At 38.9% G+C, this 19229-nt stretch overlaps 1 protein-coding gene across 2 annotated transcripts in view; it reads left to right on the top strand.

The window, feature by feature from the left end:
- Positions 1 to 19229, top strand: part of ERCC6L2 (ERCC excision repair 6 like 2) — a 157931-nt gene that overhangs the window by 8454 nt on the left and 130248 nt on the right. The window contains exons 1-2 of one of the 2 annotated variants that reach the window (XM_043546396.1): positions 5268 to 5371; positions 6020 to 6195. The gene's annotated coding sequence lies outside the window, so the exon portion shown is untranslated. Of the gene's footprint in view, positions 1 to 5267; positions 5372 to 6019; positions 6196 to 19229 lie in introns of those variants that run through there. The other variant, XM_043546390.1, reaches the window with a different exon arrangement.

Below are 19229 nucleotides of genomic sequence, written 5' to 3'. Positions count from 1 at the left end.
AGAATTGCACTTTTTGCCACTGCATGTGCCTCCCAGTGAGTATTAGAAAGAGATTTTAACACACTATCATTGCCCAAATATGTTTTAAGAACTACCCATCGGTGTGTTGAGGCAGACAAAAATGTATAAAGTAACTGGATTGTTGAGAAAAAACTTACTGCCACCAGACAACAATCAACACACTGTGGCCAACAAGATTGGGAGAGTGTGCAGCACATGGTATGAATATGGCATATTTGTTCTGTTCTAAAACCTTCTGCATTCCTTGAGAATGCCCTGACATGTTGGCAGCGTCGTCATAAGACTGACCTCTGCACTTTAAGTCTATTTTGCAAACTTGGCACAGATAATGCAGTCCTTGATTTGCCATTTCTTCACCAGTGTGGCTTTTCAAATTGAGGAATGTTCTAAATAGTTCAACTGGTTTTCCATCTGTGGGAGACTCATCTTAGTACAATACTCAATTGATCAATATGTGAAAGATCAGGTGTAGAGTCGAGAGAAACTGAAGTACCCAGCAGTACTTATTTCATCCACAATAGCTGAACAAACTGTCACTCATGAGACCATGAAACCATATTGTCTTGGATAAGTATGATGGGTTACCTTTGCTAGCATTCCCATATTTTGAGATACGGCCTGCTAAAAATGGGTCAAACTGAGCCACAAGCTCCAACAATCCCAAGAAATTTCCATTCTTCAATGATCCAAATGTCATTTGATTCCCCAGAAAGGCAGACCATATTCAGCTAATGTTTGAATAACATCTATAACATGCTGCAAGACATGTTGCCCTTTAATTTTTTGTTCCAATTTTTGTGTCAATCCAAAGCCCTGTCTTTGGTTTAAATATGTCAACATTGAATCTCTGTGAGTAGTGCTATTTTCATGTTGTTCAATTAAAACAGTATTCTGCCAGTCACTAAATCCATCTGTAGCAAACCAGGCTGTTGAAGGTTTATATGCAAAAAGTTTGCAAACAAAACAGTACACAGACCCTGCTGATGGTGAATACAGTAGCCATTTTTGAGTGTATTTCTCACTATTCACTTTCATGCCGAAAAATATTTTTTTGTGGACAATATCTTCTTTGTTTGCCATTGGTAAAAGTCTGAAGTGATTTCTCAAATGGCCCAGTGTGGTGTTGACAGCTATTTGGTCCACGATCTATCCAGTAAGCTACATCATCGGTACTGAAATCAACCCACATACCAGGATCTTTTCTCCTATTATTTACAGCATGATCAGGTTCAGTCTCTGACACATCCACACCTTCTAGAACAATGTCTGTTTTACCACCAGGAGTAGGATGATCAGTTACAGTCTCTGACACATCCACATGTTCTGGAATGCTCTTTGTTTCACCAATAGAAGAAGGGTCAATCTCTGAAACACCTACAGGTTTTGGAATGATGTCTGTGCTACTGAGAGAAGATGTTGCTTCTGATGGATTTTCTTTGAAAAATGTCAGCTTTGGAAGATTTTGGAAAAAAAAGTAGCTTTTTTTTTTTTCTTCTGACAGTTTATATTTCTGTGCTCTACTCAGTTGGTTACATTTCATCCTTCCCCTTATCTCAGTTATCTGAATTGAAGAAAAAAAATTACGCAACTTACACTATTCTTGTGTGTGTATACAACAAAACAAATGAATCAAGTACATATAACACAGAAGAATATATCAATAATAAAACATAAATGTATTGCAACACATGACAGGATCTGATTTCCTTGCATTATTTCGATCTATGTTAGTAGGATGCCCCCCTGGTTTAGGTGGAGATAAGTAATAAAAAGAGAACAGAAAAATGGGGGGGAAAAGTGTGTTGTGGAGTGTAAGGAAGTCTAACAAAGTTCTGATTTTTCCCATGATGACTACTTCAATGTTTTTTTTTTGTCTTATTTTTTGAAATAACAAATCAATTTTTTTTACACCCCCCCCCTTTTTTTTTGTGCCCCCTGCTTTGCTGGTGCCCAAAGCACATGCTTAGTCTTCCTATTGGGTAATCCAGCCCTGACCCTGTGAGAGCAAACAGGGATGAAAGGAAGGATTTCAGCTCAACTGGATTTGAGCTTTCAGAGGCTGTCACCAGGTTAGATGCTAAACATGAGCTACTGATGCTTGCAGGCATCCTGCTCACAGTGGTGCAGTCTAACTAGGTCAATACATTTGCCAGCAGGAAACAGGAAGCCTGCCCAGGTGTGTGAAGGCTTATGTGTCAGTTTCTGCAGAATTCAAACTATTATTGAAAGCAAATTCTGAGCACTTGCAAAGATAACCTCCTGAATGTGCAGTCCCAAATGTAAACAATGCATTGTTATCTATCGGTATTTATTTGGCCTTTGTTACCATTACATCTGAGGTTCTAAATCATTAACGGATTTTAGCCTCCCAATACTAGGTAGGCATCATCCACAATTTTACAGATGGTCAACTGTGGCAGATTAAGTAATTTTGGCCAAAGTTACATAGGAAATTGAACCCAGCTCTCCTGACTCCCACCCAGTGCCCATCCTTCCTAACTTGTCTTATTGAATATGCTTACAGACAGCCTGAATCAATGAGTGTGGGACTTGCTTATGGCCTCAAATGCCCTAATGCATACACTGGGCAGCCATGCTAGACGCTGAGGCATTCTGCTGGGGCTGGAGGAAGGAATTCTTCCTTCCCACTGCTTCCTTGTATCGGCAGAGCAGCACTATAGCTGTTCCTCTAGTCTCAGAATTTGATTAGGCTTGATTAGACCCTTGTGCACTTACTACCTGGAGATATTGTCCAGGGGATCCCCCTGCCCAGTGATCAAATCATAGATGTGCAGTGGCTCTCCGAGAGACAATCCTGAAGAGATGGGCTATGTCATGAAAGGGAGCGTACCCCCCTGAACACAGACCTCACATTAGCACCAGTTCTGCTAGAAAATGACCAATGGCTGCAGAGATGGGGGACAGGATTTTGCCTTATGCTGTGAACTGCCTCTGTTCTTCTCAACAGATATTAACACTGAAGCCTCTTGTCTTAGGCCTATCCCTAGTTTTGAGGGGTAAAACTGTCTGTTCTCACCCATATTAAACTGATGCAGCTCCATTTACTTTAGTAGAGTCTTACTCCTGATTTATACCAGTGTGGGTCAGAGCAGAGTCTAGCTCAATGTCTGCAAATTCCAGCAGCTTCAACCATGCATCTCCAACACATCCAGAGGCACTTCAGCCTTGATCTTGCGCACGTGCACACGCACCAGTAGTCCCCTTGTAGTTAGGCCCATCCTTAACAGAAGAAGAGTAGTATAAGTACTTGCAGAATCGGAGCCTTTGAGCATCAGAGAAAGTAGAATAAGGTTTCCGGTCCTCCTGTATCTGTCAGTGGCTGGCATAGCTATAGTTAGTTTATATTCCAGGAAATTTTAAATGCCTTATTACTACTTACAACTCTAAAATGTCTTCATCTGCTACTGTCAGCTATGGAGTAACATAATAAAGAGTTGGACTTTTCAAAAATGTTCCTGTGGAAATAAACCAGGTATCGGGTTCACTGTACATTCTTTCTGCCCCCTTCCATTACCCAGTGCCAAAAATTAGGGGTGGGAAAGGAGAAGGGGAGCAAAACATTTTGAAATACACATTTCATGAGCAGTTTTATATTAGCATCACCTCTGGAATAAACTGAACATAGCGTGTCCCAGTCTGGATCCTTGTGAAGGATATTAATTCATATGTATAGAATTCTATCCAGTTTCAACTGCTACTGTAGCTTAGCTGCAGCCAAAAGAGATTCAAAAGCCTTTCATGAAGAGACAGATGAAACAGACAGTTATACTCTCTGGCTGGCATGCTCACTTTGTCTCTGCTGCTAAACAAAAGGTCTCTGTACTAGGTCACTGTATAATGAGCCACAGTTCAGCTGTAAATACATTTTCAATGTTTCCGTCCCAGTGCAGAACAAAGAAGTGTCCCAATTCAGGTCAACACTTTGCAACATCATCATTTTGATGAGAAAAATAATTTTTGTCATCAGTTGCCTAAGCATCCTTGTTTCATGGGAAGCAGGCTTCCTGATACATTTGACACTGGCTCTGATGTCAAATGGCTGTCACTGCCCTCTTTAATCTTAATTGGGGATCTCTGCTTTAAGCCTTGTTGCATTTCTGCACGCTCAATATATGTGAATCAATTCTGTTTTGTCTTCCTTTGGTGGTGGGTGTTCTTTGTTGGTTTTTTTTTTTTTTGTTTTTTTGTTTTATTTTTTTTAAAGGCCAATCTAGTTCTTTGTTTTTAGGGATTTGTTTGCCTTGCTTGATGGAAAGAAAATTTGAGATGCTAAACATCAACAAAGTTTCCCTGGCTTAGGAACAAAAAGATGGCTTTCTGTGTTAATCAATATACAGAATTTCAGACCCTACCTGTATAGGGTCCAGGAACTTTTAACTGTTCCAGTTCTGCAGCCTCTTAAGATGGTACATTTTCACTAATGCTATCTTGATGATAAATTTTGGAGGTAGCCCAAAGTCCTGTATTATGTGTTTTATTTTCTAGGATGATTTTCAGGTTCAGCTGGATTTGAGCTATGATAACTTTTGCTCAATATACTAAATATACAGTATTAAAATAGTGTGTGAATGTAATCCAAACACTTTATAGTATCTCTTTTGAAGCACTTCTCCATGGTCCAGGCACATAATTAGTGGAGCCTGCATGGCTCCACTGATTAGGTGGGTGGCCCTTCATTTTCTTGTGTGCGGCTGCCCAGGTGCACACCTTAGAGGGAACTATCTGCAGACCACCTGAATGGAGCTCATGGACCACTAGTGGTCCGCAAACCACAGTTTCAGAACCTCTGCTCTAGGTACTTTCAATAGCAGAATTTAAGAAAGAAACCAAATATCATTCTCCTGAAAGTGCCTACAACTTAGTTTTCGTTACACAGTTCTTAGCTAGTGATAGACGTGAACTATTTTCAGCTGTCACATTTCCAATATCTGGTAAGTCTTTGCACCTACGTGACTAAAATAAGACCCTTAGAAAAACACCCCTTTGGGTTCCTATGTAAAGAAACACGCAGACATAAATTTTCTTGGTAGATTCCAACACTAACGTAACAGCGCGTTAACAAGGTCCTTTATATAAATATAGGGCCAGGTTATGGTTTCAAATATTTTGTTTTAGGAACACCACTACTTTCAGTATAACCCTTACACTTTCTCCATTCTGAGACTATTTTGTTTTTGCCTACTTTCTCTCTCTACTCCTGGGGTTTGGACTTCTGGAGAATGTCTGTCTGCTTCTGCCCACTTCCAGTAAACTATGAGGGTCCAAAATTTTTGCCCAATTGACAACTTCCTACAGCTCTGATGGCCACAGCTGATTTACGTGAGATGGAGTAAGTTGCATTTGCCTTCATTTTAAAACAGACTTGCAGCCCGTAATTCACTGTGTTGACCTGAGCAGTGATACACTTCCAAAATTCTAACAAGGGATTCCCTCAATGTTCTGCCTCACTTAGTGACATGTATACTATTACCTGGGTAAAATACTGTCTTTCGCTTCACCCCTGCCCAACCTCCAATCCATCAGCTCCAGGCATTCCCCACCACACAATCCATGAATCCTTCCATTCTCTGGCCCAGTGTCTTTCAACCCTCCATGCTTCCCCTAATGGTTGACCGGGTGGGAGTGAGACCCTGTAGGTGAAGAGCTGGGTGGTCATTTGGAGAAAGGGTATCCTTTAGTTTTTGAGGTGGGAGATCTTTAACTGTGGCTGTCTTTCCTAGCTACAGTGTCAGGAAGCCAGCAGAGTAGGTCTCACAAGATTAATGTGGGGGGTAGTGTGAAGAGTAGGGTTCCCCAGGCTGCCAGAAAGAATAGGGTATGAACAGAGTTGCTGATGTCTTCCCAGTAACAACAACATATCAATTTTCACTTATCAGTTTTCTACAATTTCTAGTTTCTGGTTTATGTTGATTACTACAGGACTCCCACTTAATGCAGCAGCAGCAGGTTGACCCATGGCTTCTCTTTTCTCCTTCAGGTACTTCTGGAATGACTAGTGGAGGTTTGCAAAGAAGTTGAGCTTGAGAAGTTCTTTGCAGCAGCAGTCGTGGCCTGTGACAAAGTAAAAGCAGCAGCCCGGAAAGGTTTGAGATCCCTATCTATCACATGGCTGGATGGGATATACAAGGAGGAGGAAACAGGGTTCGGGAAAAGGTGTGTCCTCTTTCCTCAGGATTGGTTGAGGCGGGGTTCTGAGTGTTCTGACTTGTGGGGTTTTTTTTTTTCAATTGATTTGGCTTTATTTTGGTTTGTGTGTGAGATTGTTAATATTTTCAGCCCTCTCTGAACACACCCATGTAAGCTGCTTCATCAGTAAAGGGGGGAAGCAAACTCCACACCCACATCTTTAAAGCCCTTTCCTCAAAGGATTGTTTAGAACAGTCAGAGCTGTACTGAGCATTTTTGGCTAGTTATGAAGCATTTTTATTCATTGTATTCCTCCCTAAATGTAACTAATTCCCCTCATGTTTATCACAGAACTAGACACAAGGCTGGCCTGAGGATTTTGGGGAGGAGGGTTAGCAAAATGATTGTTTGGATATACCCCTAAGCTTAACTGTCTTGCCTTTTTGAAAATATAGGGGCGGTCTTTAGTCTCTGTTGCAGAAATAGAACCCAGATGCATATTCCTTTTCATTTTCGCAATCGGTCTGACACTTAGTTTTCAAAGTTATCCCTGCAATGAAAAATACTAGTCTTGATATTTAAAAATATATAAGCTTAAATTGTTTCTAAATTGCTTATCTGGGCCCAAAAACTGGGGCTGTCAGTGTGGGGCTTGTGCAAGTTTCCTCAATCTTATGAGTGACAAAGAAATCTAACGTAGAATTCTGCAGGTCTCTTTTTGGCCTCAGGAGGCCACTGTGTCGAAGAGGTCCACACCCTTATTTCCACTTAGTGGTGCTGGCTCCATAATAAACCATCTTTACAAGACAATTGAAATAAAGCTGGGTGGAAGAGAGAATAAGAATGAGAGAGGGAAATAAAATCCCAACTTTCTCTTTGCATCTCTATATTTGTCCTTTCGTACACAATATTGGAGTGAAAGTACATTAGGCTAATATTTGTTTGTAGAGAACTGTGCATTTGCCAGTTATGTTTGTTAATGTTTCTCCAAGCCTCATTTTCAAGAGATTTCCTAGTTTACAGATCTGAATTAACTGGAAAGAAATATTCAAATGGGCCAAACATGGTATTTGAGGTACAACCAAAAAGCTGTCCTAGTTCCAAAGCAAACAAAGAAAATCAATACCAAAAGCTCTGCTTTCCATTAAATCACAACCTGTTTATTTTGTATGTGCTTGTGTATGCATGTTATATTGAAAAATTGTTTAGAATTTGTTTTTTAAATAAGAAAACCAAGTAAAGCATTTAGTGCAGGCTTGATTCATCTTACCCTTAAGAACTTAAGACGTTAACCTTTAGGATAGCTTTTTTGGGGGAAGCTGAGGGTAAGAAAAATGTCCTTTATGCTTTCTTGTAATTTAATTTTTGTTGCAACTCTGTATTTGCTTTTCTAGAACTTTACATTTGAATGTGTGTTTTGTACTTGGAGGAAGTATGCATGAGAGAGGGTGAGGATAATTTCATGAACTGGTATAGCCATTTGATGGTATTTATTTATCACTTTAAGATTGTCTTAAAATATATTGAGCCAAATACTGCTCTTGGATATAACTGGGTAAAATGGATTAATTCCATTGAAGTCAAAGAGTTTCCTACAGATTTACAAGTGTGTTTGCAAGTTATATTTGAAGTTTTTCAATACTACTGAACACTTTTGTACGATCAGCTTTGTCCCTTCAAATGTAATTTGTATATGTCTGTTACTGACATTTATAAATTATCAACAAGTAAAGAAAAAATACCACATCCCCTCTGAACAGCTCTATGCTTATTCTTTTTCTCTTATTTTAGCCCTTACTTTATACTGAGCAAGGCAATTTGTGAGATTCCCTCTTAGTAGTATTTGTTGAGGCTTTTTGTCTTTGTGCTGAGGGGGTCTTATCTTTCTGCTAAAGCTCTTTTTTTTTTTTTTTTTTTAACTCTTCACATATATTTTTCAAAAATCATCCAACCTGTTCTTCATTCCACATGTGACTGTTTGTTTTCCCCTACCCTGTAAAAATCCTGGTGCTAACTGTCGTCATATATCAAACAGTACGCTGAAACTTGGATTATCAATGGATTTCTGTCTAATATTGCATAAAGTTAGTAGCAAGGCATTAATCATTTCTTAACTGGGGCCTTAACACTTACATGGGGAAACATCTGCTATATTATGTTACACATCTGTTTACTTTGAAAAGGCTTTAAATGTGGTGTGATTGATTGGATAGACTGTCTTCTGAAATGAATTTGCCATACAACTTCTAAGGTAAAGTCTAAACTGAATCCAAGTGAAATCCTCTTGCAGTGCTCCGTATGGTTTCCCAACACACCATAAACCAAAAATTCATTATATCTAAGGAACAGTTTTTATCTCAATTTGTGCTTAAAACAAGAGAACCTATCTCTGTACAGAATGTTACAACTAATGAAGAATATGGATGAGCATTTAAATCACTCTTTCCATTCTTATTTACCTGTAACTGGAGAAATATATTTTTGCACTAATAATTAAGAAGCAAAATAAATTGTGGATTTGTTCATAAAGCAGACCTTTCTCTTTCTATGACTAACTAGTATTTATTTTTTATATGAATCCATTGGATTGTCTCTACCTATTTAAACACACAATAAAAAATCTAATTTGCTTGACCGATGTCAACTAAAAATTTTTTAAAAGCCACAGTTGGCTATAAACAAAAATACAGTTAATTTATTAGCACTTCAGGAAACTGGCCAATGGATGAGTTTTACACTGTGCCTTTAAAAATAAAAAAACATGGACTCTGTTTTCAGATCTAGGGACTGAGGAAGAGGGGACATAACAATTTTCAAGTACATAAAAAATGTTACAAGGAGGAGGGAGAAAAATTGGTGGTCTTCACCTCTGAGGAGAGGACAAGAAGCCATGAGCTTAAACTGCAGCAAGGGAGGTTTAGGGGACATTAGGAAAAAGTTCCTAACTGTCAGGATGGTTAAGCACCAGAATAAATTGCCTAGGGGAGATGTGGAATCTCCATCCTTGGAGATTTTTAAGAGCAGGTTAGACAAACACCTATCAGGGATGGTCTAGATCAGGGGTCAGCAACCTTTCAGAAGTGGTGTGCCGAGTCTTCATTTATTCATTCTAATTTAAGGTTTTGCATGCCAGTAATACATTTTAATGTTTTTAGAATGTCTCTTTCTATAAGTCTATAATATATAACTAAACTATTGTTGTATGTAAAGTAAATAAGGTTTTTAAAATGTTTAAGAAGCTTCATATTAAATTAAAAATGCAGAGCCCCCCGGACCGGTGGCCAGGACTCGGGCAGTGTGAGTGCCACTGAAAATCAGTTCGTGTGTCACAGGTTGCCTACCCCTGGTCTAGATAATACTCCCTATACTCATGGCAGGACTGACTAGATGACCTCTCAAGGTCCCTTCCCGTCCTATGATTCTAAGTCTTCTCAAAACCAATACCATGATTTTCATCTTGAAGTGAATATGAAGCCCGTGTAATTTTTGCAGCAGTATAGTATGCAGCAGATAGCAGTACTAACCACAGGCAACATACTGTATGGAGGCTCTTGAACTACTCCAGGTGAGTACAGGTGGCAAAATCTGTCCTATACTAATTATAGTGCAACAGAGTAAAAAGTCTGCATTGAGGGGCCACTTGCTGCCCAGGGAAGCCATACATGTATTGTTTGCCATTTGCCTCAGCAAAATACAGCGCAGAAGATATGCAACGTGGTTTGTTCCTGAACTTTTTGTAGGAGGTAAAATCCAGGCAGCCAGTTTCCACACTTTCCTGCCGCTGCTGCCCAGTTTTTCTAGTATGTACACATGGGCAAATTCTGATTATTGCACTTACGGATTTTATCCAGTATCACTGGTTTTATTTTCATTGATGTAAAATATTACAATATAAAGTATTAGTGCCCCAAGAAGAAGATTCCTGTTTCAGAAAGGTGTCTCTAAGGCAGTAAATGGAGTACTTAGTTCAACATTTGTCATCACAAGTTCTGTATATATCTCTTTGCTTGTCAGAAACCGGTTAACTGGTAGTTTTCTTTCAACTTTATTGCAATCAATATCTTTGACATTCAGCTTGTTTTTAGTTAACACTTTGCTGATGTTAAATCTAGTCAAATTGGGCTTAGTCAGATTGCTGACTTCTAATGTAATAATTTGGCTGTGTCAGTGTGATAGAAAAAGGGAAGAATTACTTTTACAGTTGTATTATCAAAACCTATGCTGTTTTTCTTGGCTTACTCCCATGGAGTATTTTGATAGTTTAGGGAAGAACAAATATTGATGAACTGGTTGTCAATCACACACTATGCCAGTAGTCATAGGACTGATCTGGAAAATTGGCGCATAGAGATTTCTAGTGTCATTTGAACAGTTCAGTACTGCAAATGTAATCTTTGTATTCTCATGTATTCCTCTAGGGAAATCAAAGTCTGACAGTCTCTTTAGAAGTGTAATTCTGGCAGTCCATTTTGCTGCAGGTTTTATTCAAGTATAACAGCATCCACAAGTCAACCATGATCTCAGTTTTGCCTTAAATAGTTTTGCTTTTAGATTAATATAAAAAAAGTTTATGCTTGTAAAGGAAAGATTAAAATGTAAACTCTAGCACAATCGCTAGTTTGTGCAATATCATGATTTTTCCAATTTAAATTCCAATTTCCTGATAAATGATGTAAGAGCTATTTATGACTAAAATTAAAGAACATCGTCTTAAAAACTGATTATAAAACTGGTTCCTAAATGGAAGGAGACTTAGAGAAACAGAGAAGCTTTAAGTGATATGCCATTTTACACATGCATCTCTCCTTTTCTTAACCCAATCTTCCACTAACCCCACCACCCAACCCCCACCCAAAAATCCCAATGTACTGTAAATTGCTATGGGCCTTAAACTGACTTGTCACATTTGGCATTAGTTTAATTAGTTTTGGCAAATGCTTTTTAGTGACTCATGGGAGAGTTCCTTCAGTCTCTTTATTAACAGATGTACCATTTCCTGTGCTAAAAGCAATGGCAACAATGTCACATGGCTATAAAATTGTAGGAATTTGCTGCCCATGGTCCAATAAAAACAAACTTGCATAAAAAGGAGATGTGAGCAGATAAAACAAAATATATATTTAGCAGAAATGGTTGGTCATAAAAGATTTGATCCTTTGTCACTCATTTGAACTACGTGCTGAACTAGAAATCTGTGTTATGTATCATATTGCTGACTTCTGAAGGGGAAAACTATTTCTTGTAAAAAATCACCATATTTTGTCTGTTTGCCTCTCCAGATTGGATACCCAGAGTACACTGAACCTGTATATGCTGCTATCAGCTCTAATAGTGTCAGCTCTAGTATACTTCCCCAAAGGATTCTGTTAAAGTGTTCTAATGCTACTAGAAAACTACTGTCTCTGCAGCATAGTACTAAGACGCAGACAAACTCTGGATACGTGGGGTTTTATTTGTTAAATTTTCTGTACCTACTTTTTCCTGCTTAGTGTTAGCAGCACAGAAGCCCAAAGTAGTGACAATGGCGGATGAAAGTCAGGTGACAAGGACATGGCAGTTTTTCTGTTGGAGGTCATTGTTGAGGGTCCAGTATGGCCTCCTATATACCTGCAAGCAGAGGGGGAGCCTGCAGGTTCCAGCTGAGGTGTGAGGAAGAGGGAAATACTGCTTCTGTGATTTGCTTCCTTTTCACCCCCACAAAGTCTTTTGAAGAGGGCTGTGTGGCTAGCAGATCTGTTAGATTCTCCTGCACCCGAGCCCTGAGGTTAAAGCAATGTAAGTTATTGCAGACTGGTGCTGAGTGCTCATGGCCAAATAGCATTTACTAATATTTTTTCAGCTAAAACCCAGAAACTTGCTTTGATATTATCAACACTTCTGATCTGATTTCTGCAAGCACTCATAGTGATTTATTTATTTTTTTTAATTGCAAGAAAGGGAAAATCTTGTGAATACTTGTGGGGAATGAGTTTCCACGTGAATGTTTGCGTGGCCCCCATCTTGAAATCTTTTTGATAGTCGCTCTCCTGTTGACAAAAGTTGTTTGTGCTTTCTGATTGGATGACAGTACTTTGTGACTTGAGTGACCAGTCACACACTGTAAATCAGGGGCAGATTTACCACGAAACATACCATGTCCTGGCACAGGACCACCCTCTCCCCCCCCCCCCCCCAATGACGGGAGGACCCAGGGCCAGGTACTTGGGCAGCCCGCTCCGTGGTGGGGGAGACTGCAGGGGCAGAAGCGGTGGGGGGCAGGAGAGCAGGGAGGGAGGCTCACCTGCAGCCTCAGGGGAGCAGGCGGGAGGTGCGGGTGGTGGCGGGCGCTGCAAATGCGGGCAGGAGGTTGCAGGAGGAGCACGGGGCAGCCGGCCTGAGAGAAGCGGCGCTTTGAAGGGGAAACCGCCGCTTCTCTCCATCCGCCGGCTGCGTGGCTGCCCCCTGCGTCCTCCCTCCTGCATTCTCGCCGGGCTGGCTGCAGCCCACGGGGTGGGGGGCAGCTGGGGGATGGGGCTGGCTGCAGGAGCCGGTGCAGAGCCTGCAGGTGGGGTAGGGGGCTAGCGAGGGGAGGGGAGGTGAGCAGAGATGGGTGCGCGGAGGCAGCAGGGCACTCAAGGGGCCGCTGATGGAACCATGGTGCGCCCTTCCCCCCACCTGTGGGTGGGTGTTCAGCCCATGCAGGTCTCTGCCTGCTTCTCCTGGCCACATCACATTCTGAAAAACCATGTGTGAAAACCGAAGCAAAATCTTTAGCAGAAGAGTTTGAGAAGTATGATATTGCTGTTTTTGCTCTTTTGTGGAACCGTTTACTTCATAGAATTAATACCATCAGCAAATCACTGCAAAAGGTTGATACAAATTCATTGAATGCTGCACAATTGTTAGCCTCAGTTACAATCTTTGTCATGGAAGTCCGAAATTACTATAGCTCGGTGGAAGCAGAGGCACTATGATTAACAGAATATATAGGTTCCTCTGATATATCCGATGAGAAGCGTAAAAAAAACCAGGAAGTTATTTTTCGATGAAACTGGAGACTATGAAATCCATGTAAAAGGGAAAGAGAAGATCATTGTTGAGACAATCAATGTTTGTGATACAGTAATAGTGCAATTGCAGAGTAGAGGTGACTCTAAAGAAAATTGATTCATTTTGTGTGTTTTTTGACAGAAGTATGGACGAAAATGCTAAAAGCAACTACAGTAAGAAATTAAGTGAATTCTACTGAGAGGACATAGACACAAATGTTTTTGAAGATGAAGTGAAACATTTCGTTCATTTTATCAAAAATGATGAGGTCTGTGCTTCGAGATCACCAGTTATTTGTATAGACTTGTACATAATGGTTTGCAGGCAACCTTTCCAACTGTAGAAATGATTCTGAAAATATTTTTAACAATACCTGTCACAAATGCTTGTGGTGAGTTTTCTTCTTCTGTATTGAAACGAGTTAAAAATTATTTGTGAAATACGAGTCAGGAACACTTGACAAGTTCTGCAATATTGACAATTGAAAGTGCCTCTTTGAAAAATATTACTTATGAATTAATAGCTTTTTTCTACACTTTTTTTCTTTACAAAATCAAAATGAATAAAAAATTTTTTTCAAATTGAGTAAAAGTTTCTTCAAAGGAAGTTAACTTTTATTTTTCCATTCATGTATCTATACTTTTTATATTTACACATTTTTCACGTTAGTGTAATACAAATAAATACAGGCTTCCATCTAGACCAGAAGTTCTCAAACTGTAGTCCGATGATTCCATTCAGGTGGACCGAGGAAAGATTGTTATGTTTTGGGTTTTGGGTTTCTTTAATAAAGCGCTCTTATCCAAAAAACTTTACAATAGTTAGCTTACAGTACAAATAATGTTTGGAAAGATTATTAAGTGGTTCGCCAAGCCCCTCAGCACTTTTCAAGTGGTCTGTGGGGGGGAAAAAAAGTTAGATTACAAAAAAAATCAAGGTACCTCACTTTATTTTCATTTACTTTCTATTTATAATATAGGAGGAGGATGAAGGGGAAAAAAATGAAAAACCAGGGGCAGGGGAGATAAGAGAATGTTCTTTTTCTTGGGTGGGGGCCAAAGCATAGGGCCCCACTAACTCTAAATCCACCACTGCCGCAAATAGCACTCCGGTTTGTGGTTGAGGTACATTGGTGGGGGTTGGTGGGAAAGGCTTCCTGTGCTGCCTCTTGTCCGGATGTCTCTTCTGTGATTTTTAGAGATAGTTGAAAATCTGTTTTTTGAAATTTCAACAAAAAGTCATGAAAACCTTTTTGAAAAATGTTAATGAAATATTTTCACACCATTTTTTGGCCAGCTCTAGCACTTTCATCCTCCGGTACAGTTAATCTGTTAATTTTATCAGTAAAACAAAAATGAAGAAACTATATTCATCTCATAAGTACAATTAAAGATTCAGATTCAGACAAGCTGACACAGGGAGATGTAATTTACATTCGCCTGCATCAGCCTCCCATGCCAGAGGGGGCAATTAATCAGAATAGAAGGTCATATGTTGTTGCATAGGAGCTGTGCTGGTAGGAGGCAGAAAATCAGTCCTCTCTAGCTGTGCCCCCTTCTGGATAATGCTATCCTCTCTTGAGGATGCTCTGCTCCTTTACTGCCCTCCCACAGCATAAACTGGCATAGGCTCTGGTATGAATATGAGCTGCTGCTTATTATTTATATAGCACAAGAAATGTGCACAGCACCCCAAAAAGAAATTGCAAGAATTAATTATTGGGACAGTCTGAAGAGAGAAATAAGAATTAGAAAGAAAATTGAAGGGTACATGTATATGGTTATAGGCATTTATTTTAATGTATTTTAAGGTAACATGTTGTTAATGCCCATTTTGGCCTTTTAACCTGTTTTTGAATGTATTTTCTTTCTTTCCCTTACATCCACCACATTTTAACTTGTTCCCATTTCCCTGTTGCCAGTCCTCATACATAACCCTCTTGATAAAATTAATCACTTGTTTTATTTATTATTTCAAGCAAGTGATCTGATTTAAGACCCTATCTTGAAATATTTAATCAGGCAAAACTCACATTGACTTATGCATCTCTCTCACTTAAATACATGGGAACACCATTGATGCTGTGTGTCACAATTCACAATACTTTTAGCACATGAAGACACAGTTATGCTGGAGGTAAGTCAATCTCAGTAACAACGGCAAAAGTTTTTCAAAAATAATTAGGGGCCAACGGTTAGATTTCCAAAAGAACCTAAATGATTTAGGAACATAAGCCCAATTGATGTCAAAGCACCTAAATATGGAGTTAAGGCTCCTCTTTTTGAACATTTTGGCCAGTCTGTATCTCCTAGACTGAATTTTTTGCTAATGAAAATGTACATGGAAAAACTATGCTTTGATACTTTGTATAATGTACAAAGAATGATGTTAGGATTCATTTAAACCCATAAATGTTGGATTGATATGGTAGGTTCTTCCTAGCTGCAACCACCGGGGCAGGGAGGGGGCGGGGGGGAGAGTTCTTTCCAATATGAAAACCGTGCATTTAATGGAAGCAACAAGTCAAAAATTGGCTTCTACTCCATGGAATTTTGGTCTTGTAAATGGCTGTAAATAGGATTCTAATATAATAATAATAATACCTTATAGTTCTATTGTGCCTTATGTCAAGGCTTGCAAAGCACTTTAGAAAAAAGTAATGAATGAAGCTTCACAACACTGTATGAGGTGGAGAAATATTATTCTTTCCCCCTGAGATGGAGAAATTTATTCAGAGGGAGGTTGTGATCCTTATTTTCCAAAGTGGCCCCTAGGGTTAGATGCCTCTGTTTTTGTTTTGTTTGGTTTTTTACTTAATTTGGAGCTGTGAATGCTCAGCTCTTCTGAAAAAGAAATTAAAGGTATCTTAAATTGGTAACCCTTAAAATGCTCAATCAGTCATTTTGAAATGTTGGTCTAAATGACTTGTCACGCAGCGAGTCTGTGACAGAGCCAGAAACAGCAATCTCTTGACTCCCTTATAGGGCTAAGCTATGATTTTTTTATAAAAATCATAATTTTGCCTTCAAGAGATTTCAATACATTTGCTTTTTGTGACATAGGAATGCAGAGAGATGTGATTTACAAACCAAATAACATTACAATAATTCTACTGGAAATGATACCAACCATGCGGTCATTCATTTTACCACTGTCTTTTGGTAGCCTGAGAAGATGGCCGATATAGTAACTCTTCTTGCTGTTGTATAGAGAAATGGAATGTAAAAGGGGGGCTTGATCCAATGGAAAAACTCCTTCACTTGAATGGTGCAGAATCAAGTCCATAGAGAACAGGTGCATACTTATTTCATCTGCACAGTTTGAATGTACAGTCAGTCTGCTGCTACTTTTTAGACTATATTCATAGCCTAATCCTAGTGGGAATTTCTTCTCTTTTCTCTTCTGCCTTTACACTTCAAATTCACTCACTGCAAGAGTAGATACTAGTCATACAAAAGGCAGTGTAATCCTAGCTTTAGTAGAATAATGTGCCAGCATAATTTACATGTACGCAAGTATTTTTACCTTGTATATTTATCTGTGTGTATCCATATATATATATACACACACTCTCTCACACTCACACACACACACAAGAGGCTTTGTATAAAATATATAATTTAAATTTTCTTAGATTAGTAAATCTTGTTTATGATGTTATACTGTTGGCAATGTTGAGACTTGCTCAGAATGACTGGCTGTAGTTGTGCATAAAATTAAACAAGTTAATACAACCATAACACATGATGGTGGGATTCAAAATTGCCACCCACAGTGGATCATGATTTTTGTTTGTAATGCACTATAATCTTCCTTTCAACTTCAGTTCTTGTATTAAGAATGATCACCCTGTTATTTTATGCCTATTGGGCCAAATTCAGTCCTCTGTTACACTAGTGTTATGTTCAGTGAACTCAATGAGAATTACTCTAGTGTAACTGAAAGCAGATTTTATGTATGTTTTCAATCCTATAGGTTCTTTTGTGCCAGTCTACTATTGACTTCCGTGGGGGATTGGAACACAGAATGAGAACAGAATAGTATACTATTGATTCTAGAACATACTATTGTTCATTTGAGAATATCTTTTTACTTTAAACTTGCAAGTTCTGGAGAAAAACTCTGATCTTCGTTCAGTGCAAAGAATAAATCTACTGTTGGCAGTTTATTGATCATGACACACTTTTTTTTTAAATTGTTATAGTGGTTTGCAATAGAACAATTTTTAGTGCAATATATGAGCCATAGAAAAGTAACTATTCTGGTCTTTCTAGATGACCATATAAACACAGGGCTTTTAATTATATTGTAAAGAATTCAAAAATTGGGTATTCCAATATACACATGTACAGTGGACAAACATTTTCATTCATCCTACAGTTGTCCTGCACCCAGAAGTTCAGAAGCCTTCAATGTTTGCCAAATTGGGCCATTTAAAGAAGAGAAAAGAAGTGACAATGAAAATGGAAGTCCACATTTAACCTAACAATCGTGTTGTGCATTCAGTTGGAATGCATATGCCTATAACACCCACAAATAACATTAAGGTGTGGTGCAAAGCTTTTAGTAGTATGAATTTGGGATGTATGAGAAATAAAAGTGGAGTGTTTTATAAAAACCACAACAAAAGAATGAAAACTTTATACTACACTATCATGCATTTTGTTTACATCACAGATTTTAATGTTAAACTATTTCAGAAATGTGGGGAAACCCTGACTACAATCCTATCCTGGGGTTGTGGTAGCATAAAACTCTCTAGATTAGCTCTGTCGCACCATAAGATCCACCTACTCTGAGATACCTGCTCCATAGCTGGTTAAGATTCCTTTAGGGCCACATTTTGCCTGGGGTGTGGCACAAAATGCTCAGAGTTCAGCCAAAGATTGAAGTCAATGTTTTTACCTGTATAAAACATTGCTTCAAGCTTTCAGTGCGTTCCATATCTCAAGTCACTGGAGCTCCAGCTTCTTATGACGTTTCACAACAAAAAATCTCCCCAATCTCTATTGTTGAGTGGACTTTTTTTTTTTTTTTTTTTTTTTTTGCTGGTTACTAGCACAGTTACTATAGATTGGCTTTACTAGCTGCATTACATATCATAGGAGTATGTCACAGTTGATTCTTAAATATTCTGGGAGTAACTGACTACTGTACATGTTTGTTCCCATTGAGTTATCCACCAATACTGAGATGTATTGGAGCAGGAAGCATTGCTACAGTATGAACAATTCTGAGAAGCCAGGAACCTTGTTACTGAAGTTTTTGCCAAGTTATCCTGGTTCTGTGCGTGACACACACACACACACAGTTTAGATATCAGCACACAATCAGATGTTTAAGTCATGGCCATCCACTTCTGATTGACTGCTTGCTATATATGATGTAAATATGGGATTAATTTATAATGGTTTATTTATATTAACAGCATTTTTTTGAATAATTTGACTAAGCTACAACATACAGCACAAGATGCACTGAAAATTATGAACAAACATGTTCATTGAATAAAAGGTCTTTGGACTCCTTAAAATAAGAGTTCATTCCGGCGGAGCTCAGGAGGTATGCTCCAGCTCTCCTCATAGAAAGCCCTGCTGCAAATCATTTGTACAAAATCTGACACATGTATATTGTAAAAGTGAGTTGCTGGAGATTCCATTTTTCATGTGAGACAAAAACCTGCAAAATGACCACTTATGGTAATTAAAGATCCCATTGCACTTTTTGCAAGAGTTAGGGTGACTGCCCTTGTCTTCTGGCCAAAATCCAATAAAAAGTATTTAATTATGTTGCATCTACTTGCATTTTATAGTTCTTACAATGAAAAAAGTATTCTTTATTTCCTGTCCTAGATATTCAGGGCGTACACCATATACAGCTTCAGAGGAGAATGTGTAAATGTGGCCTTTGCTCTCCGCTGATCCTGGTCTCGTTCCCTGAAAACAGCTGTGTTATGTCACTTACCAGTGGCCTCAAGGGGCCAGTACGGTAACTGGGAATCCGCAGAGATTAAGGAAACCTGTCTGTGTCCC

The sequence above is a fragment of the Chelonia mydas genome, chromosome 5, assembly GCF_015237465.2.
Source record: "Chelonia mydas isolate rCheMyd1 chromosome 5, rCheMyd1.pri.v2, whole genome shotgun sequence".
NCBI classification, from domain to species: Eukaryota; Metazoa; Chordata; order Testudines; family Cheloniidae; genus Chelonia; species Chelonia mydas.
This window is presented reverse-complemented; position numbering and strand designations above follow the sequence as displayed.